The sequence below is a fragment of the Danio aesculapii genome, chromosome 19 (assembly GCF_903798145.1).
Source record: "Danio aesculapii chromosome 19, fDanAes4.1, whole genome shotgun sequence".
Lineage (NCBI taxonomy): Eukaryota > Metazoa > Chordata > Actinopteri > Cypriniformes > Danionidae > Danio > Danio aesculapii.
Window position 1 is genome coordinate 38,778,285 of NC_079453.1, and position 22,500 is coordinate 38,800,784.

Genomic DNA, 22,500 nt, shown 5'->3' on the forward strand with positions numbered 1-22,500 from the left:
TAACATGACCAAGCAATGGACAATACATTTATTACAGTATTTAGTCACGCTAGTTAAAGTTGGTTAATGAAAATGCAGTTGTTCATTGTTAGTCCATATTAACTCGCAGTCTATGACTAATGTTAACAAGCATGAGGATGTTAATAATGCATTAGTAATTGTTGAACTATTATTAATAAATGCTACTCATTTGAATAGAGAAAATATTTGTTTATGGCCACTGTTAAGTCCTATCACACGTTAAAGTGAATTTTATATAAAGTCATGGTATACACAACAGTCTCTGGGCTTGCCGCATCACAAATACCAAAATTTTAACAATTTATAAAAAATGTATCACTTCCTGGACATCAGATATTAGGCATGGACATATATATTGTGGTTGTGATTTTTAAAAGTATTAGATTACTTTGTAAACGTTTATTATTACCATTTGATGAGTCTCTCCATACAGTTTGATAGAGTGATAGGACCCAGAAGCCGCTTCACGTGACGTCACACTTAACAAGCGGATTAGACATCTTCTAAACACAATGTTGCTTGGTGGGAGTGGTTGTCATTTAAATACTATAAGTTAAATGAACAAGTAGATTGGATGAATGGATTCTTGGTTTAATTGCTGTAAAAAACATAAAATTGATTTGAGGAAGTAGTAAGAGCTCTACTTAGGTAAATGCTGTTTTTTAAACACTTTAATAACTAGTTTATGCTTTAACCCCTTAACTATCACCCCAATATTTAAGTTCACAGTTGAAAATTATATATTATATACAGTAGTTTGCCATATTTCTTTTTATTTAAATGTACTGAAAATATCCCACAGTGCAACTGTGGCAGTGAACGGGGTTAAACAGGAAAAACAAGAATGAATTATATGATATATTATGTACTTACACTTACAGTTAAAGTCAGATTTATTGGACCCCCTGAATTATTAGCCTCATAATTATTAGAATTATAACAGAGTTTTTTTCTTTGCTAGATATTAGACTAGATATTTTTCAAGACACTAGTATTCAGCTTAAAGGGCAATTTAAAGGCTTAACTGGGTTAATTAGGTTAGTTATGCAGGATAGGGTAATTAGGGAAGTTATTGAATAACGATAGTTTGTTCTGTAGACTATCAAAAAAATATAGCTTAAAGAGGCTAATAATATTGACCTTAAAATGGGTTTTAAAAAATTTAAAACTGCTTTCATTCTAGCCAAAATAAACCAAATAAGACTTTTTCCAGAAGAAAAAATATTATCAGACATACTGTGAAAAATTCCTTGCTCTGTTAAACATCATTTGGGAAATATAAAAACCAAAAATCAAAAGGGGGCTAATGTATATTTATTGTGCATTTTATAAAGATCTATGATATCTTTAACTACAAATATACGTTTTATAATAAAATGACAAAAGTAAATGTACAGAATACTTTTGCAATGATGTTACCATTCATCTACAATCTTACCACACATGATCACATATTTGAATAGCACACACAACCAATCTACTGTACCTTTTATTCACAGCCATATTTCATGCCTAGCTTGTTTACCAAAGGGACAGATAAACGTCAACCTCATTTTCAGTCTTTATGAAACTGTGAGCCAAGGTAAGAGATTCTGGGCTGTTTATTGCTTCTCATTACCCAAAAGGATCCGCTGATCCGCTAAATAGAATTAGGAAAGTACCAGTAGCTGTATTTAAAGCCGAGGCTGTAAAAGATTAGAAATCATCAGCAGATGTGCACCATTTTGTGAACCATGCATGGAATGTGCAAAGCAGTTTGTCCTTTATCAAAAGTCTGCAAATTAAGGGCTCTCTGTATGGAGAAAAGTGAAAAATAAACTGGCTAAATTTTAGAGGTCAGAAACAAGGAGGGCAGAAGAAAATTTATTTTATTCGCTCTCTCAGTTTTGCTTCATCATTTAGCACGAGGACTGAAACTCGCTGGCAAAGTTTGATGAAAAATAAAACTAGAAAACAGAAGAATAAGATGGTAATACAACATTAGTGATGCAAAATGCTGGCTCTTACAAACACTCAAGGGGACACAAGTGCTCCCTAGATTGGCTGTACACAGACACCCACACACACACACACACACATCTCAACGCAGTGCCAGACTTTCGCAAGCACATGAATTCTTAATTGTTTTCCTGGAGTTTTGAGTTTATTATCATGTTTAAAGTGAACTTGGTGGCAGCGCAAATGTCTAGGGTGACCTATATTCTCTGATTGCTGTTACTTTCTGGAACAATGGAGAATTGTGTTCTAATTATTCTGGCTCTGGCTGCATTCGTGAATCAATAGGAATTTAGGAGGGTGTTGTTGAAGCTTTCACGTCATTTCTCGCCTATGGCAGTCACCTGGGATATTTGGGTCAAATTTTCCCGTTTTGGAAATCATTAAAAAATGAATGAATTTGCGATTAGGGTGCAGTGTTTTATTATTGTGTTCTGTAGTTGCATGAGCAGGGAAGAGTTGGATCTAGCACAGCAGTCAGTCTTTATTCAATAAGGAATCAAACTGAACTAAACACTACACCATGGGTAGAATGCCAGAACAGGGAGAATTATTAGAAACCAACACAATCATGACAAGAGGTGACAAACTGAGCTAAATAACAGGGTGTTAAATACAAGAGATATTGAGGAACTGAATAAGGCACAGGTATGGAACATAATCAGCAACAAATTACAAAATACTTAGAAATATTTATATAAAAAACAGGTTTTAAATAGAAACAACAGTTGAACCCTGAACTAAATAAAGGCAAATTTTTCTATGTGAAAACAAATAGGAAATTTATTATTTATTCATTCATTCATTACTTTTCTTTTCAGCTTAGTCCCTTTGATAATCAAGGGTTGCCACAGCAGACTTATCTAGTAAATGTTTTAAACAGCAGATGCCCTTCCAGCTGCAACCCATCACTGGGAAACACCCATACACTTTCATTCACACACATACACTACGGAAAATTTAGCCATAATATATTCCAAAAAATAAAATTATTAAAAGTAAAAGTGATGAAAAAAATGTGTGTCTAAATAAATGTTGATATAAAACTTAAATTTAATAAAGCTGGATATTTATTTATTTGATTAATACCATATGTTTTCAGAAAGTGAGCCTAATAATGCTGTGTTCACAACAAACGCGATATGCATGGATAAATCGCGAAACATTTTGAGTTTACTTGCTTCATTCGCGTGTCAAATACTGAATAATAGATGCGGATTTGCCTCATGGGCGGGGCTTTTGTCTGCCCGGCTCGGTAGCTTCGTTGCTAAATGGCTAACATTGATTTTATTGTGAGAGTAGTTGTGTTTTTGTGCTTTAGGAAGGCTGATAAACAGCGTCAATTCATTTGGAGCTGTTTCTGAGTCTACTATATCCATTCAGTGGTGCAACCAGCCCTGTGAGTTCATAAACTCCTCGAGAAACTATACCTGAGCTGAACCCAGTTTGATGAACTGTTGTCGGTGTCGGCAGGAGGATTTTTCCCTGGGGCACCAACAACAGGCGCTATGTCAAAATCACGCCCCTACAAGAGCAAGCTCCTGATTGGTTAACACGGCGTGAATGTCCGCTCAACTCACACCGCTTTATTCATGTGAATCGCATCAGTTGCGCCGCCTTATTCGCGGGTATCACACCGCGGGATGTCTATTTGTGTCTTTGCATTGACTTAACATGTAAATCACTCGCGCTTGATGTTTATTCCGCATCTGGTGTGAATGCAGCATCAAGATGCCTTTTCATCATCTTTTTTTATGTTTAATCATCTATTTATATCCTCTCTTAAAAAAAACATTAACCATCTATGCAGCTTTTTGTGCTTTTTAAAATTGTGCCACAGATCAATTAGACTATTGAGAAGAGCCAGATATATTGTATTAAATGAGTCACAATGATAAATGTAAACTTGAAAATTTGGTTTCACTGCAAATGGCATAACGAGGGTAAACTGAGCAAGAGGTTCCCCTTGGACCATCTTGTATGGTCCATTATTATGAACCATTGTTCCTCGGCTTTAACCAATCACACATTCTCTAAACCATCAGAGGATACCTGGAAGATATACATACCCAATTAAACCTGATGCCAGCTTCATTTTCCTCCTGCGGTTTCCAGTCTGGAACACTTTCACTGGTTGATAATGTGCAAGTAGAGTTTTGGCCTGCAACATCTCACAATTAATGCTAATATGATACATTTATATGGATTTTGTTGTTTACATCACATAACCAATTTCTTTTTTTAGGCATTTCAATAATATTGTTTACTTGAAGTGATAAAGTGTATGCAATTAATGTAACTTTATAGAATAAAGGGTTGCATTTCACCTAAGTTGTATTGTCAGTGTGTATAGACTATCCTGTCACAAAATGCTGTGAAAATCCAACACGACGATAATAGTTTGATGAAGGGGTTTATATGTTTACATTCGGAGAGCAGCATTTACAGCGGATCTTTCAGTCCATAATATTGTACTTTAACATTGCAGTAAAATTAACATACTGTAACTATTTCTGTCGCGCGTCTCGTGCATTGTAATCCACACATGAGTCCAGCTGCGCTCTCATAACGGGGAAATGAAAACAAAACCTTTGTTGCAGCACATTTATAAACAAAACACAGACGACCCATGCCTTCAAATTCTTGTTCTTCCACTTGTTTTGGCAACACAATGTGGCGTCTCTCTGTCGTCTGAACATTGTAACAGGTAAAAACTCTTCGAAGCTATCATGCATATTAATGAAGTTGCACCTCTTTCACCATAGAGCGCGCTGATTGGTTTGAACCAAGTCTTTCTCTTGAATTAATGCTGCACACTCAGAGATGTCACGATGTGCTCGCAGGTAGAGACATTCACTCTCCACGCTGGATTACACGCAAGGATCTAATCGCCGTTCAATTAAAAATTTGTTTCAAGAGCGAAGAACGAATTTGCTCAAAATAACGCAAAAGCAACCTATTTTTGCTTTTTTGTGAAATTTATGTGTCCTAAAAGTGTTTTTAGCAGCGTGAGACTCATATGTGACTGTCAACATCTCAAAAAATGTGTTTTGGTGTTTCGTGACCCTTTATAAATAAGTAAAGTTTATTTATAAACTAATTTCGAGAGGATCACGTGCTTATGATTGACCACAGCTAGTCCTGCATTAGCAATGCAGGATTCACCAATTGGATGATTCCTAACTCACTATAAATAATCAGAACTGCTTACCTTAATTATCTTTGTCTTTAAGAATACCCCCTTCCACCTCTACTCCTGGGGACGGCGGCCCAGTGGTTAGCACTGTTGCCTCACAGCAAGAATGTCATTGGTTCAATTCCTTACTTGGCAAGTAGATGTATCTGTGTGGATGTACATGTTCTCCGCCCTGCTCAAGTGGATTTCCCCCGGGTTCTCCGCTTTCCTCCCACAGTCCAAAGACCTGCGACACAGGTGAATTAAACAAACCAAATTGACACCATTGATGAGCGCTAAATCAGAAATTCCTAATTGCTATTAGCCATAAAAAAGCAGGGGAGTTCTCAAGACCTACCTGAGCTCAAACTCCCCTCTCGTCTTACAAATGGGAGGGAGCCTCGAGGTGCAGGGCATTCTCTAGTTAGCATCTGATTGGATGAAACCTTGAATAGTGCAGGATGAGTCATTAGTATATTTTGTCAGTTTCATTGGAATACTGTCATCTTAAATAGTTATATAAAAGTTTATTTTTGGTTACTTTTTTCTTCTAAATAGTTGGAAAGGGCTGTTTTAATAATTAAAGTTATTTAAGGTTATTTTAGGAATATTCTTTGGGGATGCTTCAATGCCCATGATCCTGGAGGAACATTAAAGGATTGTGGTTGTCCATCAGGGAACTGTTTTGTTGACAAAGCATTGTGCACTTCACAGGTTGATTAACTTGCATGTGGGAAAAGGTGTTTGTACTCGGAAACAAGACACGGGACACATTACATCGTTGCCACATGATACAGCCATGTTACCCTGGGAGTGCTTTCAGCGAACAGACGGTGTTTTCCCCTGATGGTGCATGAGTGAAATAAGAGTGGGGGGAAAAAACACCAACAAGCCTGGATGTTTTGTCATTTCATCTCTCTCTTTTTTTCTCTTCAGATTTCTGAGTGGAGTCTGTGAGGGTTTGCAGACAACAGAAGTGTGTAGTGTGTGCGTCCATCGAAGAGACCGTTTCCCCTCTGCTGATAATGAAGCACCATTTCCACATGAGGAGGCAGTGAGTATTTCATCTCTGACTGTAGCCACATGTGCACGAAGAGCTATTAAATCCCTTGGTTCACCGTGCGTCTTTGAAAGCCGTCCCTCTGCGCCTCGGTGCAAAGCCGTTCTCAATTTCAGTCTCCTATCAAGTGGCTGGCAGAGATTACACAAATGTCATTTTAATGCCCCCCAAAAACCTCACCTCAAAGGGTGCCGTGCTCTTTGAAATACTTCTTTTCATTCTCCAATGTTTGATGTGTGCATTTTTTAAAGAGCTGCTAGATGCATTGTTAGGGTCCAAATTTAAGAAATGGCATAGCGAGTGCAGTCGTAATGATTTCATTTTTGAAACAGGAAGTTTGGGTGTGACATATGCAATGGATTGTGCATTTTTAATAGCCACTTGCCTGTTATTATGTGATCTGTAAACTTTGATTTGCTCAATGTCAAGGCTGGGATACACGAAGCCAACTTTCGTCCATTGGGCAGCATCAAGCACAAGTGATTTACATGTTAAGTCAATGCAAAGATGCGAATAGACATCCTGCGGTGCGATTTGCGCGAATTAAGTGGCCGAGTTTTGTGCATTTGACACGTTACATGTGAATCGCTCGAGTTGGAAATCTGAACTTCAGCGGACATTCTTGCTGTGTCAGCCAATCATGAGCTTGCTCTTGTAGGGGAGTGATTATGATGTAGTGTCTGTTGTTGGTGTCCCGAGTGGGATCCTCTTGCTGACACCGGAGAACAGCTCATCATACTGGGCCTAGCTCAGTCGGTAGCACCGCTGAAAGCCTCCATCATCCAGGTACCTGGAGGAGTTGATGAACTTACAGAGTTGGGTGCACTTCTAAAAGGATCTAGTGGACTCAGGCATGGCGCCGAATGAATCTTAGCTGTTTTTCAGCCTTCCTAAATCACATAAAGCACAGCTACTATCTCAATAGAATCCATGTTAGCCATATAGCAACAAAGCTAGAGTCTACGGGCAGACAGAAGCCCTGCCCATGACATGAATCCACCTCTATTGTAAAGTGAATTTGATGCGCAAATAACGTTTGTTTGGTGTGTTTCATACGTTTGCTCTTGTTGAGCTCATATTGGTAGGAGGAAAGTGCTCTGATTGGCTGTTCAGCTACGAATCAGAACAAGAGAACAAAAACTGAAGAGATGTAAACATTGCAAGAGGGAACACAAAGAAGCTTGCAGTAATTTTGTTGCATTTCTTAAATATACAATTCTGATACTGCCACCTGCAGATAGGGAATGGTAAATCGTCTTTCGCAGGCACAGAAAGTATGTTCCTGTTTCAATAGGCTGTCATCCGACACATTTTTGGTCCAGATGTCAGCAAATACAATCACTAAGAGAAGACAACGCAGACAGTTTTCATCACTGCCAGATCTTTGAGTTCACACTGCACAATTTCAGCCTTGATTTTCACTCGCCGACAGGTTTTGTGAAATCGAAGGAAATGCTTGAAATCAGAGGCACATTGTTGCACATTCATGCAATTGACAGCAATGCAGTGTGAATTATCAAATAATCACTGACATGTCGCTAAAATATTTGACATGCTTAATATCTGGACTTGTCTGCGATTCTAAATTATGTTGTGTGAAATGAGTTCTGACTGAAAAACACATTGGTGATGACCTACAGCCAATGTGAGAGCAAGATTCACATTTACTGAAACAATAAACCGAAACAAAAGAAGAAACATTTGCAGGATTGTGACATTTTGTATTTCAGAAAGATTTATTGACCTCCACTCTCAACTCTAATCTCACAAGTTATTTCCTTACCATTTCCCGTATTTTATACAATTTTATTTCCTTACCATTTCTCGTGTGAACTCTTTTTTCCCATCAGCTATCAGACTTTTAAACGGATAACCAGTGGACATAAACAGTTTCATTTTATTTTTGCTCAGTAGCACATTATATTCTTCATCCCAGTTTGCACTATTAATGTATACAATTGCACTCAATCTGCTCCGGCCGTTATACTGTTGTTTGCACATAAGCCAATTGCACCAGGCACTTTTTGCATAAAAAGCACAATTTTAAATGACTACTATACATTATTTACATCTGTTTACATGACTCCACAATCAGTATTATATATCATTTACATTTATAGATATTTATATATATGAGCAATTCCATACAAATGTCAATCTTGCCATGAAAAATGTTTTCACCAAAATAGCAAAACCATTTCTGCATTTTTTGTGTAGGCTAGTGTTTTACAGTGCTTTGAAAATACTCAAAAATGTCTCTGTCAGTGTTTTCAAACAATTATATTTGATTTACCAAAGTCACACAAGTGGCAATTTCACATCCGTCACATCCATAACAGAGAGATGTCACATCCATAACCAAGCTTTTTCCTAATAATTGAAGTTTATTTATAAACTAATTTCGAGAGGATCACGTGCTTATGATTGAACACGGCTGGTCTTGCATTAGCTATGTATGATCCACCAGATCCACCATCAGACGATTCCTAACCCACTATAAAGAGCCAGGGTTTCTCACTACAGTCATCTTCAATTTGAAGAATCCCCCCTTCCACCCCTACTTCTCCACCTTCCCTTCATAGGGCGGCACGGTGGCCCAGTGGTTGGCACTGTTGCCTCACAGCAGGAGCGTCACCGGTTCTAGTCCTTTATCAGGACGGCTGTGCAATCATTTTAGTCATCAGCTTTTATCAAGGGGGAGTTGTCGAGATCTACCTGAGCTCGAAGCTCCCCTCTTGCCCTGCAAACAGGAGGGAGCCCAGGGCTCAAGGACCTTTTGGGCTCAGGGCTCTCTCCCGGGACAGCATGCCAAACTTGCTTATAATCAATCATTAGCTAAGTGTAAACTCTTGAAATGCAAAAATGTAAAATCTAATAAAATTAATCATGTTTGTTCTATAGTGAGCCAACTCTTATTCTTTTGATTAGCATAATTTCTTTTGGGCTGTGCAGTTTAATTCACAGAATTTCTACAAAGTATGTTGAATACTGTAAACTCGCTAACATTTTTTGTCACGTCCATAACGCATGATTATTTTCCTAATTTAAAATATAAAAAATGGTTACAGATTGATATTTTTCTGCTCCCATAACTCTGTGGCTAGTTGTTTTAAAAACTATAAAGAGATGTTTCAATGTAATGTTACAATGTCATATACTTCCTCTGTCAATTTATGTTTTGAGATTTTACTGCAAATGTCACATCCATAACGCTGGAATCGCTCATATATACATTTCAAAGTTATACTTCTGTCACTTCTGTGTATACATGTGTATGATGTGTATGTTGTGTGTGTGACTTCACTGTGGATGGCAATGTAAGAATTTCATTGTACAGGGAAACGTGTTTCCTTACTGCGCACATGACAATAAACAAATTGAATTGAATTTGCGAGTTAGACAGAATTGTCTGTGGTTTGTTTCTGAAGTAGTCATGCAGTGTGTATCCTCCTGTCACTGATTCATTGTGCAGTGTGAACACAGCAACAACTGAACGCTACTACAGATAGTCATGAAGTGTGAAAACAATGGGGATTTGACAACTTTGAATATAATGAAGTGTGAACTGTGTAGCATTAGTGTGTACTGGGCTTTAGTCAGTTGATTAGTGTTTGGGGGCAGGGCATACTCAATTTAGTTAGCATCTGATTGGATAAAAATTTGAATAGTGCAGAATGAGTCATCAGTTTAATGAGTTTCAGTGGAATACTGTTAATTTTAAATCAGTAAATCAAAGGCAGTTTCATTTATTAATTCATATATATTGACTATTAATTGATTTTTATATAATTGTAAGTAAAAAAAAACTATGTAAACATGGAGGCTTCAGGGCGGCATGGTGGCTCAGTGGTTAGCACTGTCACCTCACAGCAAGAAGGTCCAAAGACATGCACTATAGGTGAATTGGGTAAGCTAAATTGTCCGCAGTGTATGTGTGTGAATGAGAGTGTGTGGGTGTTTCCCAGTGATGGGTTGCAGCTGGAAGGGCAAAATGAATGAAAAATAAAAAAGAATGAATGAAGTGATTGGCCTATAGATTTTTATTTCATTGTAAGTAAAAAAAATTGTAAACATGGATGCTTCAGGCCTGCATGGTGGCTCATCGGTTAGCACTGTCACCTCATAGCAAGAAGGTCACTGGTTTGAGCCCTGGCTTGGTCAGTTGGCATTTCTGTGTGGAGTTTGCATGTTCTCCTCGTGTTGGTGTGGGTTTCCTACGTGTGCTTCTGTTTCCCCCACAGTCCAAAGACATGCGCTAAAAGGGAATTGGATGAACTAAATTGGCCGTAGTGTATGAGTGTGTGTGTGAATGTGAGAGTACATGGGTGTTTCCCAGTACTGGGTTGCGGCTGGTAGGGCATCTGTTGCATAAAGCATATCCCAGAATAGTTTATTCCGCTGTGGCAACCCCTGATAAATAAGGGACTAAGCTGAAGGAAAATGAATGAATGAATGAATGAATGAATGAATTGATGCTTCGTAGCCCACTGCACTGAAGGAGATCTAGGATTAGAGTTTTATGGTTGATCATCAGAGAACGGTAATGTTGACAATGGACTGTGCATTATTCAGCTTTGACCTGCCAGTTATTCATGAAGCTGACGTAATGCCACAAGAGAGACTTGTGTTTTCTGAGAGTGGTCTTTGACTGAAGCTCCTGCCGAATGATTTTAGCACTGTGGTGCTTGAAGAGGTAGGAAAAAGACATTCTTTAAACATACAAATCCTGTCTCAAAATTGGAATTACAAGAGTAGACAATGTTAAACACATTCTAGAATAATCCTCAGCCAAGCCATGATGTTGTGCACAGTACTTTATTGTTGAGTTTACTTGAGTGCAAATAAAGCACAAGCATCTTGAATGGAAATATTTCAGTAATGCTTTCATGTTGCATCTCGAAGAAAAGTACAATTACAAACAAATGCGCTCTATATGAGAGATGATATGTAGCTCATCAGCTGCTACACACAGGCTTATTTCACTAATGCTCTTTAAGCTGAAATGTGTTAGTTGGATTTGACAACTACTGTATACAGCCTTCAGACCCGAGCCTCATGTATACACCTGAATACATTTCATCCAAGAAGTGCACAAATGCTCTTTTTGAGACTTGTATGATTCTTACAGTGCTAAAAAGTTGACATTTTATTGTGCTGGAAATTTGGAAAGGGAAATTGCCTCAGATATTATTTCCTAACAGTTTATCTTTATTATTTACCCTTTTAGAAATAGTTTTTACTTGTTTTAAGCATAAATCAAAACTTGTGCACTTTTACTGATGGAAATAATGGTGATATTAAAACCTCTCATTAGTTTTTTCTTCTTCTTTATTTTAATGCGTGCTACAAGTGATGCTTCAGTGCAAAAGTGCAAAGCTGAATTGTCTTTCACCGACGGTTTGGAGACACTCAACCTACATTATTCAGATCCCACTTTTCGGTAATGTGCATTTCGGCAAATGATCGTCTTCTTATGTAACCTTCTCACAATCTCTGCACTCATGAAAACATGAAGAGTCAGAATCACATTTAGCACTTTTCCTGACCCAGATCCAAACCCTTCTCCAAATATTTGCAATAGTTTTATTAACACGTTTAAAATAACAAACACCTACACATACATTTCAGTAAAGTTATCAGCTGAAATGAACATTAGTGGTTGTAAAACATCAATAGCCTCAGTTTGCTTTATAAAACCAGCTCAATATTTGTGACTTTTCTGGTTTTGTAAGCTTGCTGGTGTTGAAACGGGTGTCGAAACTCTTGTGGAACACAAGCCACATAAAAGAGTTAATAGCATCCCAGGTGAGAATATACAGTGGAGGAAATAAGCATTTAACACGCCACCATTTTTCTCAGAAAACGTATTTCTAAATGTGCTGTTGACTTGAAATTGTCACCAGATGTCGGTAACAACCAAAGAAAAACATATATGCAAAGAAAGCAATATTAATTAGTTTACAAATAATTATGTGTAATAAAATGAAATGACGCAGGGAAAAAGTATTGAACACATGAAGAAAGGGAGGTGTAGAAAGGCAGTGAAAGCCCAGACAGCAGCTGAAATCTCTCAGTAATTCTTCAGCAATCCTCTCCCCTTCCTCAGTGTATATTGATATTAGATGCTTCAGTCCAACATCTACATTACCAGGATGATGAAGATGAAACCAGGGTGGACATTTCAGCTGGACAATGATCCAAAACACAGCCAAAGAAACTCTTAAATGCTTTTTAGAAAAAAAAAAAAATCAAACTGTTGAATGGCCCAACCAATCACCTGACTTGAATACAGTAGAAAAAAAATAAAAGATCAGCTTTGATAGACGAGACCCACAGAATCATCAAGATTTTTACACTCGGTTGATGTCTGTGAAAAAAATCACACCTGAGCAATTCATGTCACTTTATTCTCTACATGAGAGGCGTCTTTAAGCTGCCATCACCAAAAAAGCCTTTTTTATAAAGTATTAAGTACATTTCAGTAGTTCAGTACTTTCTCCTTGAGTCATATCATAGTTTTTTTTTTTTTTTTTTTTTTTTGTTTAGTTATGTTTTTATGTTTGAATTGTTTGGGTTTTTACCCAAATTTGGTTCAATTCCATGTGAACAGGTCCTTTAGAATATTTTCCCATAAAAAAAAAGATGTGTTTAATACTTTTTCCCTCACTCTATGTATAAGATAGAGGTAGTGGATTCTTGCACAGACCTTAATGTATGATCAGGAACCACAGGTGTTAATTTTGTTATGTCTGAATACTTTCTTTTTTGACTCTCAAAGTGCCAGTAGCTGCTGACTTTATGAATTGCTGCTTTTATGAATCACCAAGCACCACATATTCAGCTAAAAGCATGTTTTTATGTTCTCCTGAAGAAAGGTGCTTACATCTAGGATGGCTTGTGATCGAGTCAATTTAGAGCAATTGTAAATTTTTGGGTGAACACTGTTTTTAACACAATTTGGTTCAGTTTAGGCTTGGAATTTAGCATTTGGGACCGCTCATTTAACATTTAATATACAAAATGCAATGATACGTCTAACATGATAGAAAAAGTAAAAAAAATTAATAAATCAGCACACTGCCACTTTAACTATCATAGATAAATTTAATTGGACAACGGTTCAACCTACATGGTCTTCTTCATCATACAATAGAACTCAAGATATACTGTAGTCAAAATCTACACATCACTCCTGTAAACAATGATCACCCCAATTAATCAATAAGCAAATCAATATGAAAAATGCACAGGTCAAAACAAACAGAAAATGAATACAAAATTAATATATGCCTGTCACAATATCGATTTTTTTTTGTTGTTGTACGATATATTGCACTAAAATATATTGTGATAAACATTATTATTGTCATTTTTAAAACTATTTTACGCCACTCATACAATGTTTGAATAACAATATAATAGCATTAAAATCCAAGTACACTCATTCGATTTTAGTCATTTTAATAATTTAATAATAAGGCTTCGGAATCAGAATGTGAAAAACGTATATCCTAAATAATAAATAATAATAAATGTTAAGGCACCGTCATAAAAATATACTATAGTAATTTCTAGTAAATACTATAGTGTTTTTAATGACTCTGACACTTATACCTCTAGTAGAGATTGCACAATCAGCTAAAATGTTGCTAGAATTTTTTTTTTATGTATGGGCAATATATATTGCATCACAAAAAATTATTGAGGTCATGTCCATGTGTTGTGAGATAAGTCGATATGTTAATTATGACAGATCTATATAAATATATTAAGAGTTTAGATGTGAAAACCTCTAAATGCCATCTGAAATGTTCTTCTAAAATGAGCACTTTTATCAGGCTTCTGTGTGTAGGTTCAGTAATTTTAGTTTTATGGCAAAAAAATAAGCTATTTCCAACGTCTTTAAAGTAAAATAAATCAACATAAACAAAGGAGGCTGAAAAAAATTTTCATTTTCAACTGAGTTTCAGATGGCACTTAGAGGTTTTTGCATCTGAACTCTACATATATATATATATATATATATATATATATATATATATATATATATATATATATATATATATATATATAATATATATATATATATATATATATACATATACATACATATACACACATATAAATACATATATATATATATATATATATATATATATATACATATACATACATATACACACATATAAATACATATATATATATATATATATATATATATATACCTGTATATACACATACATACATACATAAACACTTACACAATTACAAAAAAGATAAATCAAAATCCAAATTCAAACCCTTAGGAAACGGTATTTAAAGTGTAAATATAAAAACAACCAATCCACATTTACCACATTTACCAGTTATGGATAAAATTTAACATGCTTTTAAACACACTCACTAAACATGTTACTTTGAAAGTGTTGTGTTGTGAAATCTACAGCACATTTTTCCAATGAGCTTGGTTTGATAATAACATTTGGTCCGTCTCTGAAGCAGTTTCCCGTTGCAGGAAGTCAGACAAGTGCTCTCTTTGTTTCAGATATTTTCCTCTTCAAGAATAGCTCACCTACTCGCGCACACTCTCTCTAGTTTTTCTCCAATCAAGTCCTGCTCCGTAAGTGCTCTTCATCAGTTTCAGCCTGGCTGATATGCTGCATCTCAGTGGAACGGAGACTCACTCTGGCACTTTGTGATTTCCGCAGTTCTTCGGGTCATTCAGACGACAAACAGGTCGATGAATCAGGTTTGTGTGAAGTTTTTACTGTCATTGCTCTTTCTTGTCCACTATGCCAGTATCAGACTCGGCTATTACCACCACAGGTCAGAACAGCCATTCATGGTCCTTGTATGTTTCCTGTGCTTTGTTGAGTTTGTATCGGGCTGCTTCCTGTTCTTTGTCTTTTGTAGAGGATATGATCTGACCTCTGCTTGACCTGTAATGAGTGAATGGGTTCATTACAGGCAAGGCTATAATGTCTGCCTTGAAACTGTATATCATGGATACTAGATCTGAGGAATGGGGGTAGATCTATCACCCAATTTGAAGAAGACATGTATATTTGCTCTTAAGGCCAGGACACACCAAGCCAATGGCAAACAATTAATGTAGACGAAAACCAACTGTGTTGTCTGAGTTCATCTGGACCAAAATGCTGCACGTGAACACACCAAATGGACGGCAGCCAACTTATTCGAGAGTGTGTTCTGCGCCTGTGTAAAGGAATAGTCTATTTTCTTGTCTTGTCATCGAACTTCCAACATGCACATGCCAAGATTAAACAAAGCAGCATTTAGTAACACTACCACAGTAGTTGTCGCTCACCAAAAAGGGATTTGCTTATGTTCAAATATATATTAAAATCTAATAATTCATATCGTTTGCAAAAAAAAACGAAAATACAGCTGGCCCCTTTTGTGTTCTCTCTTAACTTAAATTGTTTACTTGCTATGTCACTTCAGTTGAAGCTCTTACTTCAGTTGATGCCCTAACGCAGATTCGACATGCTGAATCTGGCCAATGAGCACCAATGTTAAAACGACGAGAGGTGGAAAACAACAAATCAACTAGCAACAGCCACAACTAGCCACACCCATATCACCCTGCAGCCCAACACCAGTTACTCACTGAAGCTAAGTAGGGCTGAGCTTGGTCAGTACCTGGAAGGGAGACCACTAGGCATGGGCCAGTCTAAGTTTCTGACAGTATGATAACCTTGGATAAAAAAAATCTCAGTTTTATTTGTGATTACTGCTATAAAATGTATTTTTTTAAATGTCTGGGGAAAAAACAAAAACTTTTTCCCCGTTGGACACAATATACTTTATTTTGAGAAACGTTTAAAGTATTTTGAAACAATAAACATGTCAGGCTAAATAATTCAAATAAATTATTGACATCTGCTCTCTTCATTAGTTTCAAAAACACAGATTTCTTCACAATTTAAAATGGCATCTTTGGAGATCTTTTCTGCTGGAGATGTACTGTAGTCATAAAAAAAGTAAAAAAAGAAATCGTACATATATCGTAGGAACGGTATAGCAGAAATGTTTGACGGTTCACTTTTCCAAACCATGGTATATCTTGAAAATTGTTATCGTCCCATGCCTAGAGACCACATGAGAAAACTAGGTTGCTGTTGGAAGTGGTGTTAGTGTGGCCAGCAAATGGCACTCAACCTGGTCTGTGTGAGTCCTAATGCCCCAGTATAGCGAAGGGGACACCATACTGTCAGTGAGCACCGTCTTTCGAATGAGTTCCTGACTCTCTGTGGTCAATTTCAAGGTACCTCTCGTAAAGAGAAGAGTGTCCTGGCCAAATACCCTCCATCAGCCCTTACCCATCATGACCCCCCGATCATCCTCATTCACTGAATTGGCTCAATTACTGTCTGTCCACTTAACCAATAGCTGGTATATAGTGAGCACACTAGTGCAGTTGTCCTGTAGCTGCTGTCGCATCAGTCAAGTGAATGCTACACACTGGTGGTGGTATGGAGAGAGCTACCCCTCATGGTTTTGAAGACTTTGTGTGAATGGCCATACACGATAGATGCACTATATAAATACACATTACATTTTACACTTCAATTCAATTCAATTCACCTTTATTTGTATAGCGCTTATACAATGTAGATTGTGTCAAAGCAGCTTCACATAAAAGGTCACAGTAAATAGGAACAGTGTAGTTCAGTTTGTAGTGTTTAAGTTCAGTTCAGTTTAGCTCAGTTCAGTGTGGTTTAATAATCACTACTGAGAGTCCAAATACTGAAGAGCAAATCCAACGATGCGCAGCTCTACAGATCCCGAAACATGCAAGCCAGTGGCGACAGCGGAGAGGGAAAAAAAACTTCACTAAAGGTGGAAGTGAAGAAAAAAAACCTTAAGAGAAACCAGGCTCAGTTGGGCACGACCATTTTAATTTCTCCTCTGGCCAAACGTCTTGTGCAGAGCTGTAGTCTCAGTGGCGGAGGCTGGAAGCTGGCCTCAGCGAAGATTCGTCTGTCTCTGGAGCGTCACAGGAATCAGTCTCATGTTCTCCACTCCTCCATGACCATCACAGTAGCTGCTCAGGATTCGGCCAGGTCCAGGATATAAAAACCTTGGGATCATCTCGTCGTTGGTCTTGGATCGAATCAGTGGCTCTGCATAGTCTGAGGGCCTCGGGAAGAGTATCCCCAGGTGGAAATGGAGAATAAAGAAAATAATTAGCGTAGCTGATGTTCACAGTGTATATCAACAAGATGCATAACCTGTGTGGAAGCCCCCAAGTGGTGCACTAAGTGTATGCTTTACTGAACAGATAGGTCTTTAATCTAGTTTTGAATTGGGAGAGTGTGTCTGAGCCTCGGACGTTATCAGGAAGGCTATTCCAGAGTTTAGGAGCTAAAAATGAGAAGGCTCGACCTCCTTTACTCGACTTTGCTATTCTAGGTACTACCAGAAGCCCTGAGTTTTGAGACCTTAAAAAGCGAGTTGGATTGTAGCGAGACAGAAGATTGGTTAGATAAACAGGAGCTAGATTATTTAAAGCTTTGTAGGTAAGAAGCAATATTTTAAATTCAATACGAAACTTAACAGGCAGCCAGTGTAAGGAGGATAAAATTGGGGTGATGTGATCAAATTTTCTAGACCTGGTAAGAACTCTGGCAGCTGCATTTTGTACTAATTGAAGTTTGTTAATAGAGGATGCTGGGCAGCCAGCAAACAGTGCATTACAGTAGTCCAGCCTAGAAGTCATAAAAGCATGGACTAGCTTTTCTGCATCTGAGATGGATAGCATACTTCGTAACTTAGCGATATTTCTCAGATGAAAGAAGGCAGTTTTTGTGACATGGGATATATGATTTTTAAAAGTTAAATTGCTGTCTAATATGACACCCAGATCTTTTATAGTAGAGCTAACGCTAACTTTGTATCCTTCTAATTGTAGGTTGAGTTGTGAGATCTGCTGTGTACAGGATTTAGGCCCAATAAGTAATAATTCTGTTTTGTCTGAGTTTAAGAGAAGATAATTGTTGGTCATCCAGTCTTTAACATCTTTAATACACTCAGTTAGCTTGGACAGATTAGACGTCTCGTCAGGTTTAGTTGAAATATATAATTGAGTATCATCTGCATAGCAGTGAAAGCTGATCCCATGTCTTCTAATAATGTCTCCCAGGGGTAGCATGTATATTGTAAACAGCAAAGGGCCTAAAACTGATCCTTGAGGCACCCCGTATTTTACTGGGCTGATTTGTGAAGGCTGTCCATTAATATTCACAAACTGGTAACGGTCAGATAAGTATGACTTAAACCATTGTAGGGCATGTCCCTGGACACCTGTAGACTTTAAGCGATTAATAAGGATACCATGGTCAATGGTGTCAAATGCTGCACTAAGATCGAGTAGAACTAATAACGAGATGCACCCTTGGTCAGCAGCTAAGAGTAAATCGTTGGTTATTTTCACTAATGCAGTTTCTGTACTGTGATGAGCTCTGAAACCTGACTGAAACACTTCAAAAACATTGTTGGTCTGCAGAAAGGAGCATAATTGAGCAGAAACAACTTTTTCTAGTATTTTAGATATAAATGGAAGATTTGAAATAGGCCTATAATTAGCTAAGTTGCTGGGTTCCAGTTGTGGTTTCTTAATAATAGGTTTAATAACAGCTAACTTGTAAGGATTTGGAACGTGGCCTAAAGATAAAGAAGAGTTGATAATGTTAAGAAGAGGTTCTCCTATAACAGGTAGCAATTCTTTCAGTAACTTTGTTGGAATTGGGTCCAATATACACGTAGCTGATTTAGAGCTATTTATAATTTTGTCTAGCTCTTCCTGTTTTATGATTTTAAAGCATTGTAGGTTATTTAGATTCAGAGACGTGTTTACTGGATCTGAAGTATAAGGCGGTGCAGAAAGTTTAATATCTCCTATTTTCTGTCTAAAGCCTTCTATTTTATCACTGAAAAAAAAGTCATCACTACTAATTTGCGGTGGAACGTTTTGTTCCAAAGATGACCGATTGTTTGTTAATTTAGCAATGGTGTTAAATAAGAATCTAGGATTGTTATGATTATTTTCTATCAGTTTGCGGAGGTGCTCAGCCCTGGCAGATTTTAAAGCCCTCCTATAGCTGGACATACTGTCTTTGTATGCAATTCTAAATACTTCTAAATTAGTTTTTTTCCATTTACGTTCCAGGGCACGGGTTGCTGTTTTGAGAGCGCGGGTTTGACTATTATACCACGGTGTAGTTTTATTCTCTCTAGCCTTTTTTAGTTTGATGGGTGCCACAGTATTTAGAGTGCTAGTAAAGATGGCATCCATACTGCTGGTTACTACATCAAGGTCATTTGTGTTTGCGGGTGCATTTCGAAGTAGAGAAAGATCAGGTAAGTTATTTATAAATTCATCTTTAGTGATTACTTCATTACACCTAGCTGGACCAATGCTGACCAATGGCCATCAGCTTTGGTTGTGTCCAGGCCTTTACACCTTCCTTAGTCTCACCCTTTATTCTTGTGATTTAAAGCTGGGGATCTATCATGCACAAAATATCACACACCACAATGGTCAAAATCCACCTTTTTTATAATCTCCAATGTTCAAAATCTCTCTCCAAATGAATGGTTGCAGATTATTCCCATACACTTACATACATTGGGGTTGAACATAAATTTTTAAGTAAATGTATAAAAGAATGTCAGTATTTTTTCAAAAATATATATTATATGCCGGGCAACATGGTGGCTCAGTGGTTAGCACTGTCACCTCACAGCAAGAAGGTCACTGGTTCAAGTCCTGGCTGAGTCAGTTGGCATTTCTGTGTGGAGTTTGCATGTTCTCCCCGTGTTCGCGTGGGTTTCCTCCGGGTGCTCTGGTTTCCCCCACAGTCCAAAGTCATGCGCTATAGGTCAATTGAATAAACTAAATTGGCTGTAGTGTATGAGTGTAGATGAGTATGTATGGATGATTCCCAATTCTGGGTTGAAGCTGGAAGGGCATTCACTGTGTAAAACATATGGTGGATAAGTTGGCAGTTCATTCCACTGTGGCGACTCCTAATGAATACAGGGACTAAGCCTAATGAATGAATAATGAATGAACATTATATGCCGTACTGCCTCACCAACAAAAGTCAGTTCATTACTGTATTTACAAAAATATTTTTCTAAAGATGGCTCAGTACCAACTCTTTGTGCTCTAACTTCATATCCAGCATGTTTCAAGTTTCTGAAAGGGCTTGTTGGCATGATGTATGGCAAATATATCTAAAGTTATCATTGTCTCTTAATGTATTCACATATACCAGAGCTATGCCATTAGTTTTATCCCAAAAAAGTGTGTCATGGGTTAGTCTTTATGTGGTTTCTGGAGTGTCAGAATAGCTTTTGGAAAATAGCAGCTTATTTGCATTCAAAGGTACACACACAAAATCAGTGTAATTTTTGCAATGGTGTTTTACTGTAAAATTAATGCATTTTTTATTAGGGTTAAAATAATTGTTGCCAGACATGACAGAAACACATTAATCACTGCAATAAAGATCCAATCATAGACCTTGAGAAGATGCATACATAGTAATTGCAAATTTGCTCATTACAGTGGGCTATTTTGCAAATGTCACTTAACGAACACCTGAAAGTAATTTGCTGTTTCTTTAAAACGCTGTTATGAATTCAAAGCACAGTTCTCCGTGTAGCTATTAGATACTGGGATGTTTAAACCAAAGAGCAATAAGCCTACAATCCTCCTAATTTATGAGGAACAACTTGGAAAATTGCTGATCCATCACTGTATGTGTCTGTGTGAGGCATAAAGATAAACAACTCTCTCTCCCGCTCCCCTTCTGTTCCGAAGATTATTTGCTATTTCGTTACTTAAGCCCTTCTTAAAGTTTCAAATATCCAAGTCAGTGTAAGATCAACTTTACAAATTATTAATACGTTATCATCCAAGACAGCAATTACAGGAACCTGCTTATGGATACACTTTTTTTTTTCGCTGAATTATGTTAGTTTTGCAATTTTTGGCCTTGCAAAGTCTGCATGCAGAGAAAATGAAGCTGTTTATACGTAAAAGAGTTTGGGCAAGAAGTATTAAAGTTGTCAAAAGATGTTCTGTGAATTTAATATATCGGTTCATTTTCTCAGCTCACACACTCACACACACACTCATGGTGCCATTGAGATTATGAAAGAAAGTCAATATGTTTACTTTGTTGTGTTATTTTACTTTGTTATTATTATTATGTATATTTTAACCTTTTCAGAAACATACTTATCTCTACACTAGTTTTAGTTGTGTGTGTGTGTACTTGTTTATGTGATTTACAAAGACACAAATGACATGTAAATTGACAAATGACATTGGTAAGACAATGTTAAGGTGTTTTATGAGGACATAACTTGTGTCCTCATAATTTAAAACACTTAAAAATCATACTTAACGGGATCTTTTGCCACTGGTTTCCACCGAGGTATGGGTTTAGGGGTGGAGGTAGGGTAAGGAAATATAATAAATGTTTTTTAAGTGTAAAATATATTAGGCCTATTGTAAATAATAATAATAATAATAATAATAATAATAATAATAATAATAATAATAATAATAATAATAATAATAATAATAATAATAATTCCTTTCATTTACTGTATATAGTGCTTTTCTGGACACTCAAAGTGATTTACACAGTGGGGAGAATCTCGTCATCCACCACTAGTGTGTAGCATCCACCTGGATAATGCGACGGCAGCCATATTGCGCCAAACCACGCACGAGCTGATAGTTGGAGAGCAGACAATTATGATATTGGGATGGTTAGGAGGCCATGATGAACAGAGGCCAGTGGGAAAATTTAAAACCCCTACTCTTTTCAAAGGACATCCTGGGATTTTTAACGACCACAGAGAGTCAAGACCTTAGTTTAACGACCACAGAGAGTCAGGACCTTAGTTTAATGTCTCATCTGAAGGACGGTGCTCACTGCTGGTCTCACTAACACCACTTCCGGCAGCAACCTAGCTTTCCCATGTGGTTTCCTATCCAGGTACTGACCAGACGCAGCCCTACTTAGCTTCGGTAGGCCACCATGTGAGAGTTGCAGAGAGTTACCTGCCGGTACACCACATATACAATGTGTGTTTATGTGTGCGCCCTCAAAAATAAGTGTTAAATTGGCTTTTTCCAGTTGTTTTTTGTTGCACGGTGGTTTTTGCTACATTTATAATCTTATTGCAGTGTCTTTTTTTTGTGGTT

General features: G+C 37.2%; 1 protein-coding gene across 1 annotated transcript in view; it reads left to right on the forward strand.

Moving 5' to 3' along the window:
• dlgap3 (discs, large (Drosophila) homolog-associated protein 3) overlaps window positions 1–22,500 on the forward strand; it is a 299,829-nt gene that overhangs the window by 151,489 nt on the left and 125,840 nt on the right. Inside the window, exon 3 of the mRNA XM_056479735.1 lies at window positions 6,128–6,245. The gene's annotated coding sequence lies outside the window, so the exon portion shown is untranslated. The remainder of the gene's footprint in view (window positions 1–6,127; window positions 6,246–22,500) is intronic.